Below are 14,134 nucleotides of genomic sequence, written 5' to 3' on the forward strand. Positions count from 1 at the left end.
CATTCTGCATCAGTTCATATAAGTCTTCCTAAGGTTTCTCTGAAATGCTATCTTTTTTTATAGCACAATGTTATTCATTTCATTAATGTGCCATAATTAGTTCAATCATATCCCCAATTGATGGGCACTCCCTTAGATTCCAGTTTTTTGTCCTTTCTAAAAAGAGCTGCTATAAACATTTTTAAACACATGCGTCCTTTTTGTCTTTGGACAATAGGCCTAGCAGTGGTATCAGTAATCAAAGGTTATGCAGAGGGGCAGCTAGGTGGCATGGTGGATAACGCACCAACCCTGGATTCAGGAGGACCTGAGTTCAAATTTGACCTCAGACACTTGACACTTCCTAGCTGTGTGACCCTGGACAAGTCACTTAACCCTCATTGCCCTGCAAAAACAAAGAGAGAGAGAGAAAGTTTATACACAGGTTAGTAACTATTGCCCTACAGTTCTAAATTATTTTTCAGAATAATGAATCTATTCACTTCTCTAATGACAGTGTTATGTTCCTTTTTCTCCATCTCCCCTCCAAAATTTGTTGTTTTTATAAGGTGAAACCTCACAGTTGTTTTAATTTTTGTTTCTCTAATTATTTGTGAGTTCTAGAATATTTAAACATATGGGTATTGATAGCTTGGATTTCTTCCTTAAAATGCTGCCATTTCACAGCCTTTGCCCATTTATCAATTAGGGAATGGTCCTTATTCTTTTTTTTTTTTAGGTTTTTTTTTTTTTTTTTTTGGTGAGGCAATTGGGGTTAAGTGACTTGCCCAGGGTCACACAGCTAGTAAGTGTCAAGTGTCTGAGGCTGGATTTGAACTCAGGTCCTCCTGAATCCAGGGTTGGTGCTTTATCCACTGTGCCACCTAGCTGTCCCAAATGGTCCTTATTCTTATACATTTGAATCCATTCTTTATATAGGTTGGAAATGAAAACTTTATAAAATAAAGTCTACAGTTTTTGTTCCCAGTTGTGTGTTTCCCTTCTAATTTTAGCTACTTTGATTTTGTTTGTTAAAGCATTTTATGTAATAAAAATTGTTTATTTGGCCTTCCCTATCCTTTGTTTGGTAATGATCTTTTACCTTATTCATCTGAAAGTTCATTTCTTTTTTGCATCTCTAATTTGTTTATGGTTAATTCTTTATTAACAAGTCATATATCCATTTAGAGTTTACCTTTTACAATGATGTAGGATGTTGGTCTATAGCTAGTTTCTGCCAAAGTACTTTCTACTTTCCTTCTTCCACTTAAAAAAATGAATACTATAACATGAAGAATAGAGGGGTCTTTCTCAAGTCCCAAATTATTTTCTAGCAGGGAAACCAGTCCGCACTGTGAGTATAGAGAGCAGTCACTTGGCCATAGCAAAAATAAAGATTTCATATGTATTGCAAGTCATTAAAGTCTCTTCCTGTTCTCTGTACTTATTGGAAGTGAGATCCTCAATTCTTACATTTCTTGCTAGTAGCAGCCCATAAGATGTATGTGGTAAACTGTTTCTGAGTACCTTTGGCTCCATGCAATCCTCCTTACTTTGGAGAACCTTTTTTCAAATTCCTTAACAGGTAACTTCAAATCTCTTTCCTTTCCCTTATTAACTCTTACATTTTCTTCCCAATTGCCTTCTTTTTTTCCTTCTCTGTATCTTATTTCTTGTGTTCTTTAGATCCAGTTCTCCCTCTAATTTTCCTCCTCGTATCCTTCAGTTCAAATTATTGTTCTCTTTGAGGTCATTTTCCTTCTCTTCACCTTAAGTTCTTCTCCTATAACTCTAACCCTTTGTTTCCTTCAGCTTAGAACCCTTCACCTTTTTCACAAGTTCCCCTACCTTTTTCCTCTACAAATTCAATATCTGCCTTTCTTTACAATCCCAAGCTCTTTACATGACATTTACAATTTATACTTATTCTTCAGTTCAAATCATTCCCTCATCCTCTTCTCTTTCTCAGAGCCTTTCCATGAAGAAGGCAGATGTAGTTCTATAGCTCTACATTTTAGAATAGATATCGATAAACTATAGAGTATCCAGAAAGAGGCGGCCATGTTGGAGAAACTTTTCAATTTACTGCCCCACAAGGATCTATGGAAATAATTGTACTTAATGTGTAGAAAACTTGGTGGTGGTGGTGAGGCACATGGTAATTGTTTTTAAGTATTTGGAGACATGTGATATAGAGGAGAGATTAGACTTGTGCTTGAGGCCAGAGGGAATAAGTAGAAACAATGAGAAGAGACAAATTTTGTCTTGACACAAAGAAAAATTTACTAAAAATAATAGCTATCCAAAAGTGGAATGGAATGCTTGCTCCACTGGAACATAGTATGCTACCCTTCACTGGAGATCTTTAAGCAAAGGCTGAATGACCGTCACCTGTCAGATTTCTTTTCTTTTTTTCAAGTATACATTGGAATGGATAGTACTACTGAAAATTTTTTTCTTTGCTTTCAAAAAAGAAATTTTTTAAATTGACCAAGGTACAGATAAGTTGTTAATATGTATTGACACAGATAGTTTCCATACTGAGTGTTCCTTTAGTAAATATATCACAAGTCCAGAGAACTTCTCCTTTTACCCACCCCCCCAAAAAGCTGAATTAATATTTTGTAAACAAGGGAAGGACAAATAATATTTCTTATACCTTTATGTCCTTTTTCAAAATATAATCTTCAATTAAGGCCATCAATGATAAACTAATCTCTTGAAATGGTCAGTGTGAGCTATCCCTGGGAAGGAAATGGTATCAGGAAAAACATACCAAAAAGAGATTACTCAAAAGCATTCAAGAGGCCACTCATAAAGGAAAATATTCCTTTCAGACAGCTGTTTTTCTTTCATTCTTTTTAGAAACTGAAGAGGGTGATTGGAGGAGGACAAGAGGTAATACCTCATGTGTTAACTCATTCATTATAGTGCCCAAATGGCAAGGGTCTTCAATATCAATCTGGTTGAAACTAGAGATGATTTAATTTCAACAATTTAAGGAAAATGAGAATTAAACTTCCCTAAGCCCAGATGCTTGTATTTTTAAAAATATTTCATAAAATTACACAACCCCCAACCCCATCCCAAACTGAATTGATTAATGGGACATTGCTGTTGCTTCCACTGCTGAGGCTGGATAAAATCAGTAGGAGCTACAATGTATACCAGGATAAACAGAAGTTAACTGAACTTTTCTGAATCTCAAAGAGATTAAGTTCAAGATTTGGTGAAAAGTTCAAGTTCATTCTTATGAACCATCAAGTCTGTTCTCTTTTTATCTAGGTTCCACCACTCAGATAAATGTTGTATAGGGGGTGGAAGAAGCTGTGCTTAATGCTGACAGAAACAATATCTTGCTTGCAAGGCATACAGCTGTTAGAGAAGGCAAATGTGGATTTTGGAAGCCAGCAGGGCATCTGGGGAGTATCCTATTTCATTGCCTTTTCCTACTAGTTATAAGACATAAAAACAGACATTTGCCACTAGGAGAATGTTTCATAAATTGAATGTTATGATTCCATAAACTGATACTATTGCTTTAGGGGACTGACTGAACTTTTCAGGAAGGTGGAGTTGTTATCTTAAAATGGATCCCAGGAGCTTTTCAGTTCTTAAGTTTTAAATTGTTACAGGTTAGACCCTTGCACTCTTTTCTGGATAAAAATGGATAATAAGAAAGACTACTGGATTGTCTGATCAGAGCATTTAAAACTAAAGATAGTGCCTTCAAATCTTTAAGAGAAAAGTAATTTCTTTTGTAGAATTTTTCCACTATAAAATCATCAGATTAGTGCCTCTTTAATCCATAATCTGTCCATTTTAAAGCAAGACTATCTGAAATCAGTAGTTCTATAAGATTTTTCCTTCTGCTTCTCTGCCCTAAAAGTACTGCCCTTGTGAGTGGTTTGTGTAGGCAGCTTTCTGCACAAAGAGATTTGAAAAGTAGCACACAGATCCTCCCACATGACATATCCTCTGCACAGACTGGGTGCATGCCTTGATGCCTTTCTCCTTACTCCTGCTTCTTTGAACCTCTAATTCCCTTGGAGATTTGGCTCAAGTGTCACCATCAGCATGAATAGCCTTTCCTGAAACCTCCAGTTAGTGCCTTTCCCTCCACCTCAAAATTATTTTTCAATTTCTTTATAAGTATTTTATATTTTCTTACTTGTGTGCGTGTAATTTCCACTCAACAGAAGATAAACTTCTTGAGGGCAGAGGCTGTTTCACTTCTGTCTTTGTATCCCCAGAATACAGGAGAAGATCTTGTCTATACCAAACACTTAATCCATTTAATTAAATCAGTTCCTCACCCTCAAAATCCTTTCATGGTGCCTGGAATCTACCTTTAGAAATTAATTTCTTTGATGCTTGAAATTACTTAAGATTTTAATAGCCAATATTAAAAATGTAATTACAGTAATTTTATTTTGCATAGTGCCCAGTACATAGTAAGTGCTTAACAAATGTCCGTTGATTTGACTAATTTTTATATAATGCTTTAAAGTTTCCAAAGGGCTTTACAGGTATTATTTCACTTGATCCTCACAACTACCATATGAGGAAGGTGAGATTATGGTCCCCATTATTCAGCTGAAACTGAAGCTCAGCGGGTTTGTGATTTCCCCAGACTCACAGAGCTATTAAGTGATTGAAACAAGATTCAAATCCAGTTCTTCCTTGACTCTGAATGATTTGCTGCTCAGGGTAACACATTAAATCATTTATAACTAAAACTCTAATGGGAATCAACCGCTATCTTTCTGAGAGCTGGGCCTTAGGGGAATACAATATAGGACACATACCTGAGGAAATAGAAATACCAAGGTGGTGAAGAAGGAAACTAGGTAAGAAGGGGTATGGGAAAAAGGTCCAATGACAAATTTTGCCACAATAAACTTTGCCTAAGGTTGACCTTATTCTTGTGGCCTGTCTCTTGTATTCCACAAGGCACAACTATGACAGAAGTTCCATTTTGTTGGAAACAGGAAAGTGATATGTTCTTCCTTTTTTTTCAAAGCTCAGAAGAAGGTTTTTGGAGAGATCTAGGTGGGGAAGTCAATGCCAGTTACTTTGCATAAAATGAAAGAATTAATAGTTGTTGGCCAGAAGGAAAGGCAGGCAAGAGTTAACACCATCTGTCTTCTCCACCTAACAGTTGTTCGAATCCCCTAACAGTTGTTCAAAGCCCTCCCACTCTGGTTGTCTTAACAGTGCTTCACTCTAACCTTCAGAGAGGTCAAAACTCACCTTTGAAAACCACTAAATTAAATCATTGTAGACAGGTGAGAAACTATTACATTTTAAAGCAAACAAACAAAAAGTTACTGAAAAAAGATTCTGCAATATGCCTTGGAAAATCATTCTAGTATTTACCAAGACTCAAGAGGAAATATAAAAATATACAATATCAATTTAATATCTCATCTTAGTCCCAGACCCCACACCCCACCCCGGTAACTCAATTGACCAAGGAGTAATAGATCTGAAGTGAAAATAGCTATTTTCCCCAAAACAGAAATTCCTTCTATTAATGGACAGGATTCCTATGATTGTCCTTGTAGTTCTCCAATTTCACATTCCTTTCTCAGAAATGCTTTGGCCACCTTGTTGTGGTTTGTGTGACCCTATCACTAGAGATCAGACAGAGTTTTCTACCTTAGCTGCTCATGCATGCTTAACACCTGACTTGGAGCACACTCCCAGCAATTCTACAGATTTCTCTTCACATTAGACTAACATCTTTTAGAGATGACCCCTAAATGATTCCAAACTCTAGTTTTCACAGCGAGAGGGCACAATGGATATACTACTGGGCCTGGAGTCAGGAAGACCTGAGTTCAAATGCAGCCAAGACACTGACTAGCAGTTGCACTCTGGACAAGTCAATTAACCTCAGTTTGCCTCAGTTTCCTCAATTGTAAAATGGGGATAGTAACAGTATTTATCTTGCAGGATTCTTGTTACTAGAAAATGAGATAATATTAGTGCACTGTGCCTGGCACTGAGTACATAATAGGCACTGTATAAATGTTTATTCCTTTCCTATTTTCCATCCCTCCCAAGTTATTCTATAAGAAGGCTATATTGGTGCCCTCATAGAAAGTCCACTATAATCCCTTTACTTAATGTTTGCTAAATATTTTATTATGAGTGTTGAAATGAAGGTAAAAGCCTAGTTAATTCATTAGTTTTCATCACTTTCAACTTCCCTGTTTATAATACTCCTCTCTAGTCTACAGGAAAATGTCTATGAAGATTTTGCTATTCCTTTGATATTTTGATGGATCTTTTGATACTGAGATATCAGCTATATGAATAATCCTTCCAATGATGCAGATCAGATTTTATCTATGCTTCCCATCCTATACAGCTCTTGTTTTTGTCCTGTCAATTGTCCAAAATGGGTCCACCCAATGTACCATAGAATCTTTCTCTGAATCTTTTTGACTTCCTTTGGATATCTGTAGAGTATGTTGACTGTCCAGTGGTTGGTTATGTCCCATGACCCATCTTTCAATGTTATACATCTTCCTGGTGATCATTGGATCATGGGTTTGGAACTTTAAGCTATTTTCAAGGCCAACTAGTTCATCCCCTTCATTTTTCAAATGAGTAAACTGAGGCCAGGAGATGTTAAGTGACTTAACCAAGATCATGGCTAGTAATTAGAAAAAACAGAATTTGAACATAGAGTTTCTGATGCCATATCTAGTTCTCTTTCTCCTGTATCAACCTGCCATTCTAAGAATGCATTACATTCTTTAAATTACTTTGTGATAAATATTATTTTTTAAGTTTTGAGTTCAAAATTCTATCTTTCCTTCCTCCCCTCTTCCTTCCCCAAGGCAATAAGCAATCAGATATAGGTTATACATATGCAATTAGATGATACATTATATTCTTTATTTGCTTCTATAGCATAATTCTTCTTTTGAAATGTGTTGACACCTACTCATACTCACTGTGTACCTCTACATTGGGTGAATCAACTTTATTTCCTTGGAGTAACAGTTCTTCAAATTTTCACAAAAGTTCTTCAAGTTTTGGTCATGAATACCTCAGGTAGTCTAGTGAAACCCATTTAGTCCTCAGAATCATGTTTTTAAATGCATAAAATAAAATATATAGGATTACTAAATTATATTGAGGACTATTAAACTTTTAAAAATTAAAGTTCAAAGACTTAAGAACTCTTACTTTAAAGACCCCCATTTATAAGTATATGACAACTTTGAGAATGTACAGAGGAAGGCAACCAGCATAGTGAAGGGCCTTGAGAATCAGTAGAAGGAAATTAATATGTTTATCCTAGAGAAAAGGGGACTGATGGGGAATCTGAGTTCAAGTATTGGACAGGGAGGCATATGGAAGAAGAATTAGACTTATTCTATTTGTTCACATAAGGTAGAGCTAGCAGCAATGCGTGGAAGGTGAAAAGAAGTCCCATCACCCCCCAAACACCTTTTAATTAGAGCTGTTTAAAATTAAATAGTTCACTTCAAAAGGCAATTTATTCCCCCTCCTTGTAAGTCTTCTGACAGAATCTGAATGACTTACTACTTATTGGACATATTATGGTGGGGATTCCTTTAGGTACAGGTTGGATAATATGGATTATAACATCCTTTCCTACTTATAAATCTGTTATTCTGTGACTAAGAGCTGTATTGTTACACTACAGTAATTTACTCTAGCTATGAAAGGTAAGGTACATTAAAACATATGGAATTCTTCATTGTTATTATTATTCAAAACGAATGACTCCCAAACAATTCAGAGGCAGAATAGTCTCATTCCAATTAAAGGACCTTTTAACCTCTAGCAAGATGAACCTTGCAGTGAACTTCAGGATGCAAAATGAGAGCAATTACTTGGGCGGTTCCCCTGGTGTCACTGAGAACAATATTGGACTGAAGACCATTTCTTCAGTATCTTCAGTGCAGATCAAGCCTGAGGAGAGGTGGCTAAGACAAAAGGCACATAAGGTACCCTAAAGAGTCTTCAGCATTTTCATTATGTAACGATTGGAATAACGCCACCTGCTGGAGACTTACTGTAGGAGAGTTCCACCCATGAAGCGAAGGTCTTTGAGGGCAAGACCAGGAGTCTTTTCTTCGGCGTCAGGAAGTGACGCGGGCTAGTGGGAGGAGGAAGGAAGAGACTGAGGCTCTTTTCCTGAGGACGCTGGTGGAGAGGGGAGCTAGAAATGTGCTCTCCCTTTAATAGATAGAGGAATCTAGGCCTTTCTCTCTTTCTTTACCAAACTCTTATTCTCCTTAATAAATGCTTAAAAGTCTAACTCTTGCTAAATCTTATAATTTATTGGCGACCACTCATTAGATATTTTAGACAGTTTAGCTAGAATTTTAGCCCTTAACAATTACAATCACGTTAATTACAGCATTATGTCATCATTATTATGAATTTGACATAGAAACTTCTTATGTTGGCAAAAAACAAAACAAAACATGACAAAAACAAAACACCTGATCAACAAAGCGGGTATTGATTGATTGAGGAAGGGCTGAGTGAACTGTGGTATGTAAGTGTAATGGAATATTATTGTGCCATAAGAAATGACAAATGTGAACAATAAGAGAAGATTTCTATGAACTGATTCCAAGTAAAGTTAGAAGAACCAGAAGAACAATATAGGAAATGAAAAAGTAATGTAAAATAAAGTTGAATGCTGAGTAATTGTAATGACCTTTCTTGGCTCCAGAAAAGAGATGAAGCAGCAGTTTCCTTTTTTCAGTGGAGAGGCAGGGGACTAAGGGCAGAGAATGCTGCATACCCTGTCAGGAATATCCATAATCTCATTTGGTTCTATTTCAGTGTTTTTCTTTGTGTCAAGGGAGGGCACATGTAGTGGTGATAATAGGGGCGAAGCATATTTGGAAATATCTGTTAAGTTAAAACAAAGAACATCAATTAAGCTCATTTTTATAACATTTGCCACATCCCTTCCTCACCTTCTTTCCCTCCCTTTCCACTCAGGACTATGCCCATTACCATTGTCTCAGTGTAGTTATGCTGCTTACTTCCACATACAGCCAAAATTGCTGACCTCTGTCTACTGTAAATGATTCTCCAAGAGCACAAACAACCAAGGACATTAAACACTGTATATCTCTTCCAAGATTTTAACCTTTCATTTCCAAACCAATTTTCCCACCTCAAAAGCAGAATTAAAGATGCTTACCTAGCTCTTAGGGCTACTCTATAAATTCACTACCATGGAGCCCGAGGAACAATGTTTGTAAAGCACTTCAAAAGGATAATTACAATGATAGGCACATTTAGCAAGCTCAGAGAATACTATTTAATTTCTTTGGGTTATAAAGCTGATCACTGCACATAAAAACCAAGCTTTTGCATGAATGGATAAGCCAGTTAGAAAACCTCCTGGTAGTCAATTCTGTGAGATATTATATTCAGTAATTAATTTTATAATAACTGGTGCACACATAAAAAGTAGTCCATTTGCATAAAAAATTACTGCTTAAATGACAAATCAATTATTGCACACAAAGTCAATTATTACACACTTGTTTAAAAACTGAATATCATAATTAAAATTTGAGTAATTTGCTGTTTTTCCTATTCTAACATGAGTGCAGTAATTAGTATTCTGCTTCTATAAGATTAAGTATTTCTAAAAAGTCATTAAAATAAAAATCCCTAAATGTAATGAATAGTAAATGTATGACAATTGTAATATTTTAAGAAAAGTCCTTTTTATAGAAATGCTCATTCAATCCCTTTTTCTTTCCATAAGCAGATGTCAAAAGTCCTCTTTTCTTCTTTTGGGAGAGTGGGGGTTAAGGGAGTGGGCTGGGATAGACCAATGATTTTATTCATCCAAATGTCATTTTACAAAATTGCCCAGGGGAATTGAGTAGTTAAACAATTTGCCCTGGCCAGTACTGTGGGAGGGATGACCCGAAGCCAGCCCTGCCTAAGTCCAAAGCCAGGCTTCTAGCCATTCTATCATGCAGTCTCTATTGGAGACATGAACCAAAATCCCAATCATCCTAGGATTTTATGCCCCTAAATGAGATTTTATGAGTCTCTCTGCTTATCATCATAAAAAGCTTAGATTGTGAAGACACTTTTGGTCAACTCATTTTAGAAATGAGAAAACTAAGATTCAAGAAAGGTTAAACAACTAGCTTAAAGTTGCAAGTTAGGGCCAGAATGAGATTAGAACCTAGGTCTCTCTCTTGAATCCTGGTCAATGGCACATGACCTTCTTTTTATTATTATTATTATTTCTTCTTGAAGGAAAGGTGAATGTTAAAGCTTAAAAGACAAATTTACATAAAGTTCTGGCCTACCTAATGGATTAAATGAACACCACCCTAAGATTCCAGAAGTATTATATTAACAGAATAGCTGTGACTAATTCTCTACTTATAAAAGTAGCACATATTTACCCAAATGGAATTTAAGTCTCAATCCTAATGTTCTCAAAGTTTTGAAAGATAAATTAATAGTGTCAATAGGACAGAGTAGATAGACTGAAGAATTCTAGATAGAACTATGTTTGAAGAACTATAGGAGAATTCTAGATAGAACATTTGAAAAAGACAACAAGCATTAGGCAAGCACTTACTATGAGCCAAACACTATGCTAAATTCAGAAGATTCAAATAAAAATTTAAAAGAAAAAACAATTGGAGCAGCTAGGTGGCACAGAGGATAAAGCACTGGCCCTGGATTCAGGAGGACCTGAGTTCAAATTCAGCCTCAGACATTTGACACTTACTAGTTGTGTGACCCTGGACAAGTCACTTAACCCTCATTGTCCTGAAAAAAAAAAACCAACAAAAAGAAGCAATTCTTGCCTTAAGGAGTGTATACTCTAATGTGGGAAACTGCCTATATAAATCAGCAAATACAGAGTACATGGAAGGTAGCCTTAGAGGAGAAACTAATGGAATTAGGGAGAAAGGATGTTAGAGGAGGCAGCATTTAAGTTGAATCTTAAAAAAAGCTAAGCATCAGCACTAAGAGAGCATTTCACTGAAAAAGCACAAAGATAGAAGATGGAAAGGTGTGAGAAACAGAAAACTGGGGTGTGGATGCACCATAGAGTAGATGAAGATGAATAATGTGTCAAAAGTTTAGAGAGATAAGAAGGGATAAGTTTCTTAAGAGCTTTAAGTACACAGAAGAGATTATATTTGTTTTTGTTTTTTTTTCAGGGCATATGCCACCTAGCTGACCCCAATTACATTTAATTTTAGAGAAAATAAGGAACCACTATAGTTTCTTAAGGGCATTTAAGAGGTACAGTGGATAAAGTGCTTGGCCTGCAGTCAGGAAGACTCATCTTTGTGACTTCAAATCTGGCCTCAGACACTTACTACCTCTTAAGGCTAAAATTTTAGCTAGTCTGTCTAAAATATCTAATGAGCGGTTGCCAATAAATTATAAGCTTTAGCAAGAGTTAGACTTTTAAGCATTTATTAAGGAGAATAAGAATTTGGTAAAAAGAGAAAGGTCTATATTCATCTATCTATTAAAGGGAGAGCACATTTCTAGCTCTGTTCTCCGCCAGAGTCCACAGGAAAGAGCCCGAGTCAGAGCACCAGGCTCCCCCTTCTTCCTCCCACAAGCAAACATCACTTCCTGACACCAAACAAAAGACAAATGGTCTTGCCCTCAAAGACCTTCACCTCATGGCGGAATTTTTCTACAGTAAGTCTCCAGCAGGTGGCATCATTCCATTTGTTACATACCTGTGTTACCCTGGGCAAGTCACATAACCCTGTTTGCCTGTTTCCTCATCTGTAGAATGAGCTGGGAAAGGGAATAACAAACTACTCCAGTATCTTTGCCAAGAAAACACCAAGTAGGGTCAAAAAGAGTCAGACATGACTGAAAGATGACTGAACAGTAAGACAAGAAGAACAAGGATTAAGTGTAGGTCATTAGATTTGGCAATTAAAAGATCATGGGAGAGAATAGTTTCAGTTGAATTATGTGGTATAAAGCCAGATTACAGAGAATTTTGAAGAGAAGAAGGGAGGAAGTGGAGGCACTGGCTGTAAATGATAGATAACTTTCTAAAGTATTTGAGCAACACCAAGAACAAAATTCAATGCTTCTATTATATAAGTAAAATATTTTGCTAGACGTTAGGGAGATATAAAGATAAATGAGAGTGAATTCCTGCCCTCAAAGTAGTTTACTTGAACTCTGACAGGGAGAATGAAAGATACACAGAAAGAATATAAATTACAACATGACAGGGATGTGAAAAACAATATGGGAGTGTAGGAAGGCAGAGATTACTTCCAGCTACAGGGATTAGGAAAGGCTTCATTTAGGAGAGGACAATTCAGCTAGGTCTTAAAGGCTAGCTAGAATTTAGAAGGCAGAGTTTGTAGGGGACAAGTAGAACTCAGTCAACATGTTGGGAATGGAGTGAGAAAAGGCAATGAAGCAGGAAAAATCAGGACATTCTCAGGGCCTGGAAAGTAATTCAGTTATCCAATAAACACTGATTAAATTCTCTGTGCTAGGTACTATGCCAAGTGTTAGGGATGCTAAGTAGAGCACAAAGAGTCCTACCCCTCAAAGATCTAATATGCTAATGGGAGACTTTAGCAGTCTTCCTAGAAGATTCTGGTGGCATTCTGGGTCTCTCAGGAACTTCCCAAAATCCTTCAGCCTCCTCTGGGTGGGGCTATAATCAAAGGTGTTTCCTTACACGTTGGCCTGTGTGGTCACCAGGTAGTGCTATTGTTTTTTTGTTTGTTTGTTTGTTTTCTTGTTTGTTTTGTTTTTTTGTAGGCAGTGGGGGTTAAGTGACTTGCCCAGGGTCACACAGCTAGTAAGTGTCAAGTGTCTGAGGCCGGATTTGAACTCAGGTACTCCTGAATCCAGGGCTGGCACTTTAACCACTGCGCCATCTAGCTGCCCCCAGGTAGTGCTATTTCAGGAATAACCAGGAGATTTCTTACAGAACAAAGCACTAAGGGAGATCTTACAGATCTGGGAGGTAAACTATTCCTTCCTCTCTTAATTTATCTATGGTATCACCCTTTATGTCTAAATCTTGAACAAATTTTGATCTTATTTTTGTATAAGGTGTAAGATGTTGGTCTATGCCTAGTTTCTACCATATTATCTTCCAGTTTTCCCAGCAGTTTTTGTCAAATACTGAGTTCCTATCCCAGAAGCTGGAGTCTTTGGGTTTATCAAACAGTAGATTACCGTAGTCATTTACTACTGTGTCTCCTGTGCCTAACCTATAACCATTCATCCACCACTCTATTTCTTAGTACCAAATAGTTTTGATGATTGCTGCTTTATACTTGTGATATTTAAAATCTAATGTGTGATCACCTTATCTGACCCCCCCAGTGTGTATATGGGGGTAGAACTAGCTAAGTTTACTGATAAATTCTGCAACAATTTAGGCTTTTAAGCATTTATTAAAGTATATTAGGGGTTAGCAAAAAGAGAGAGAGAAGGCTACCTTCACCATGCTTTCAACATTAGAACACTTGAAGTTCTCCCATCACAAGATAGTCCCCGAACAAAAAAGAATGATCCACAGCAGCTTCTTCCAGAAGCCCATTGTGAAAGAAGGGCAGTCCCCACATACAGCTCCAAGCTAATTGGCTGGTAGCATTGGTTGACATGACCTACAGGTGGTTCTATGACTTCTGGACTCCAAGCCAAGCCATGTTTTCTACGGAGCAGGGCCCTGGTTCTCACTATGTCTTTCTCAGAAAGGGGTGGCACCCTGGTTCTCACATAGTTTAGCTTCAAATTTGGTACAGTTAGCCCACCTGTCTATGAGGTTTTTTTTATTAGTTCCCTTAATATTCTCGACTTTTTGTTTTTCCAGATGGATTTTGTTACTATTTTTTCTAACTCTACAAAATAATTTTTAAGTAGTCTGATTGGTATGGCACTGAATAGATAAATCAATTTAGGTAGAATTTTCATTTTTATTATATTAGCTTGGCTAATCCATGAGAAACTGATATTTTTCCAATTACATAGATCTGATTTTATTTGTGTGAATAGTGTTTTGTAATTTTGTTCACAGAGTTCCTGGTTTTGTCTTGGCAGGTAGACTCCCAAGTATCTTATATTGTCTACTGTTACTTTAAGTGGAATTTCTCTTTCT

Source organism: Dromiciops gliroides, chromosome 3 (assembly GCF_019393635.1).
Source record: "Dromiciops gliroides isolate mDroGli1 chromosome 3, mDroGli1.pri, whole genome shotgun sequence".
NCBI classification, from domain to species: Eukaryota; Metazoa; Chordata; class Mammalia; order Microbiotheria; family Microbiotheriidae; genus Dromiciops; species Dromiciops gliroides.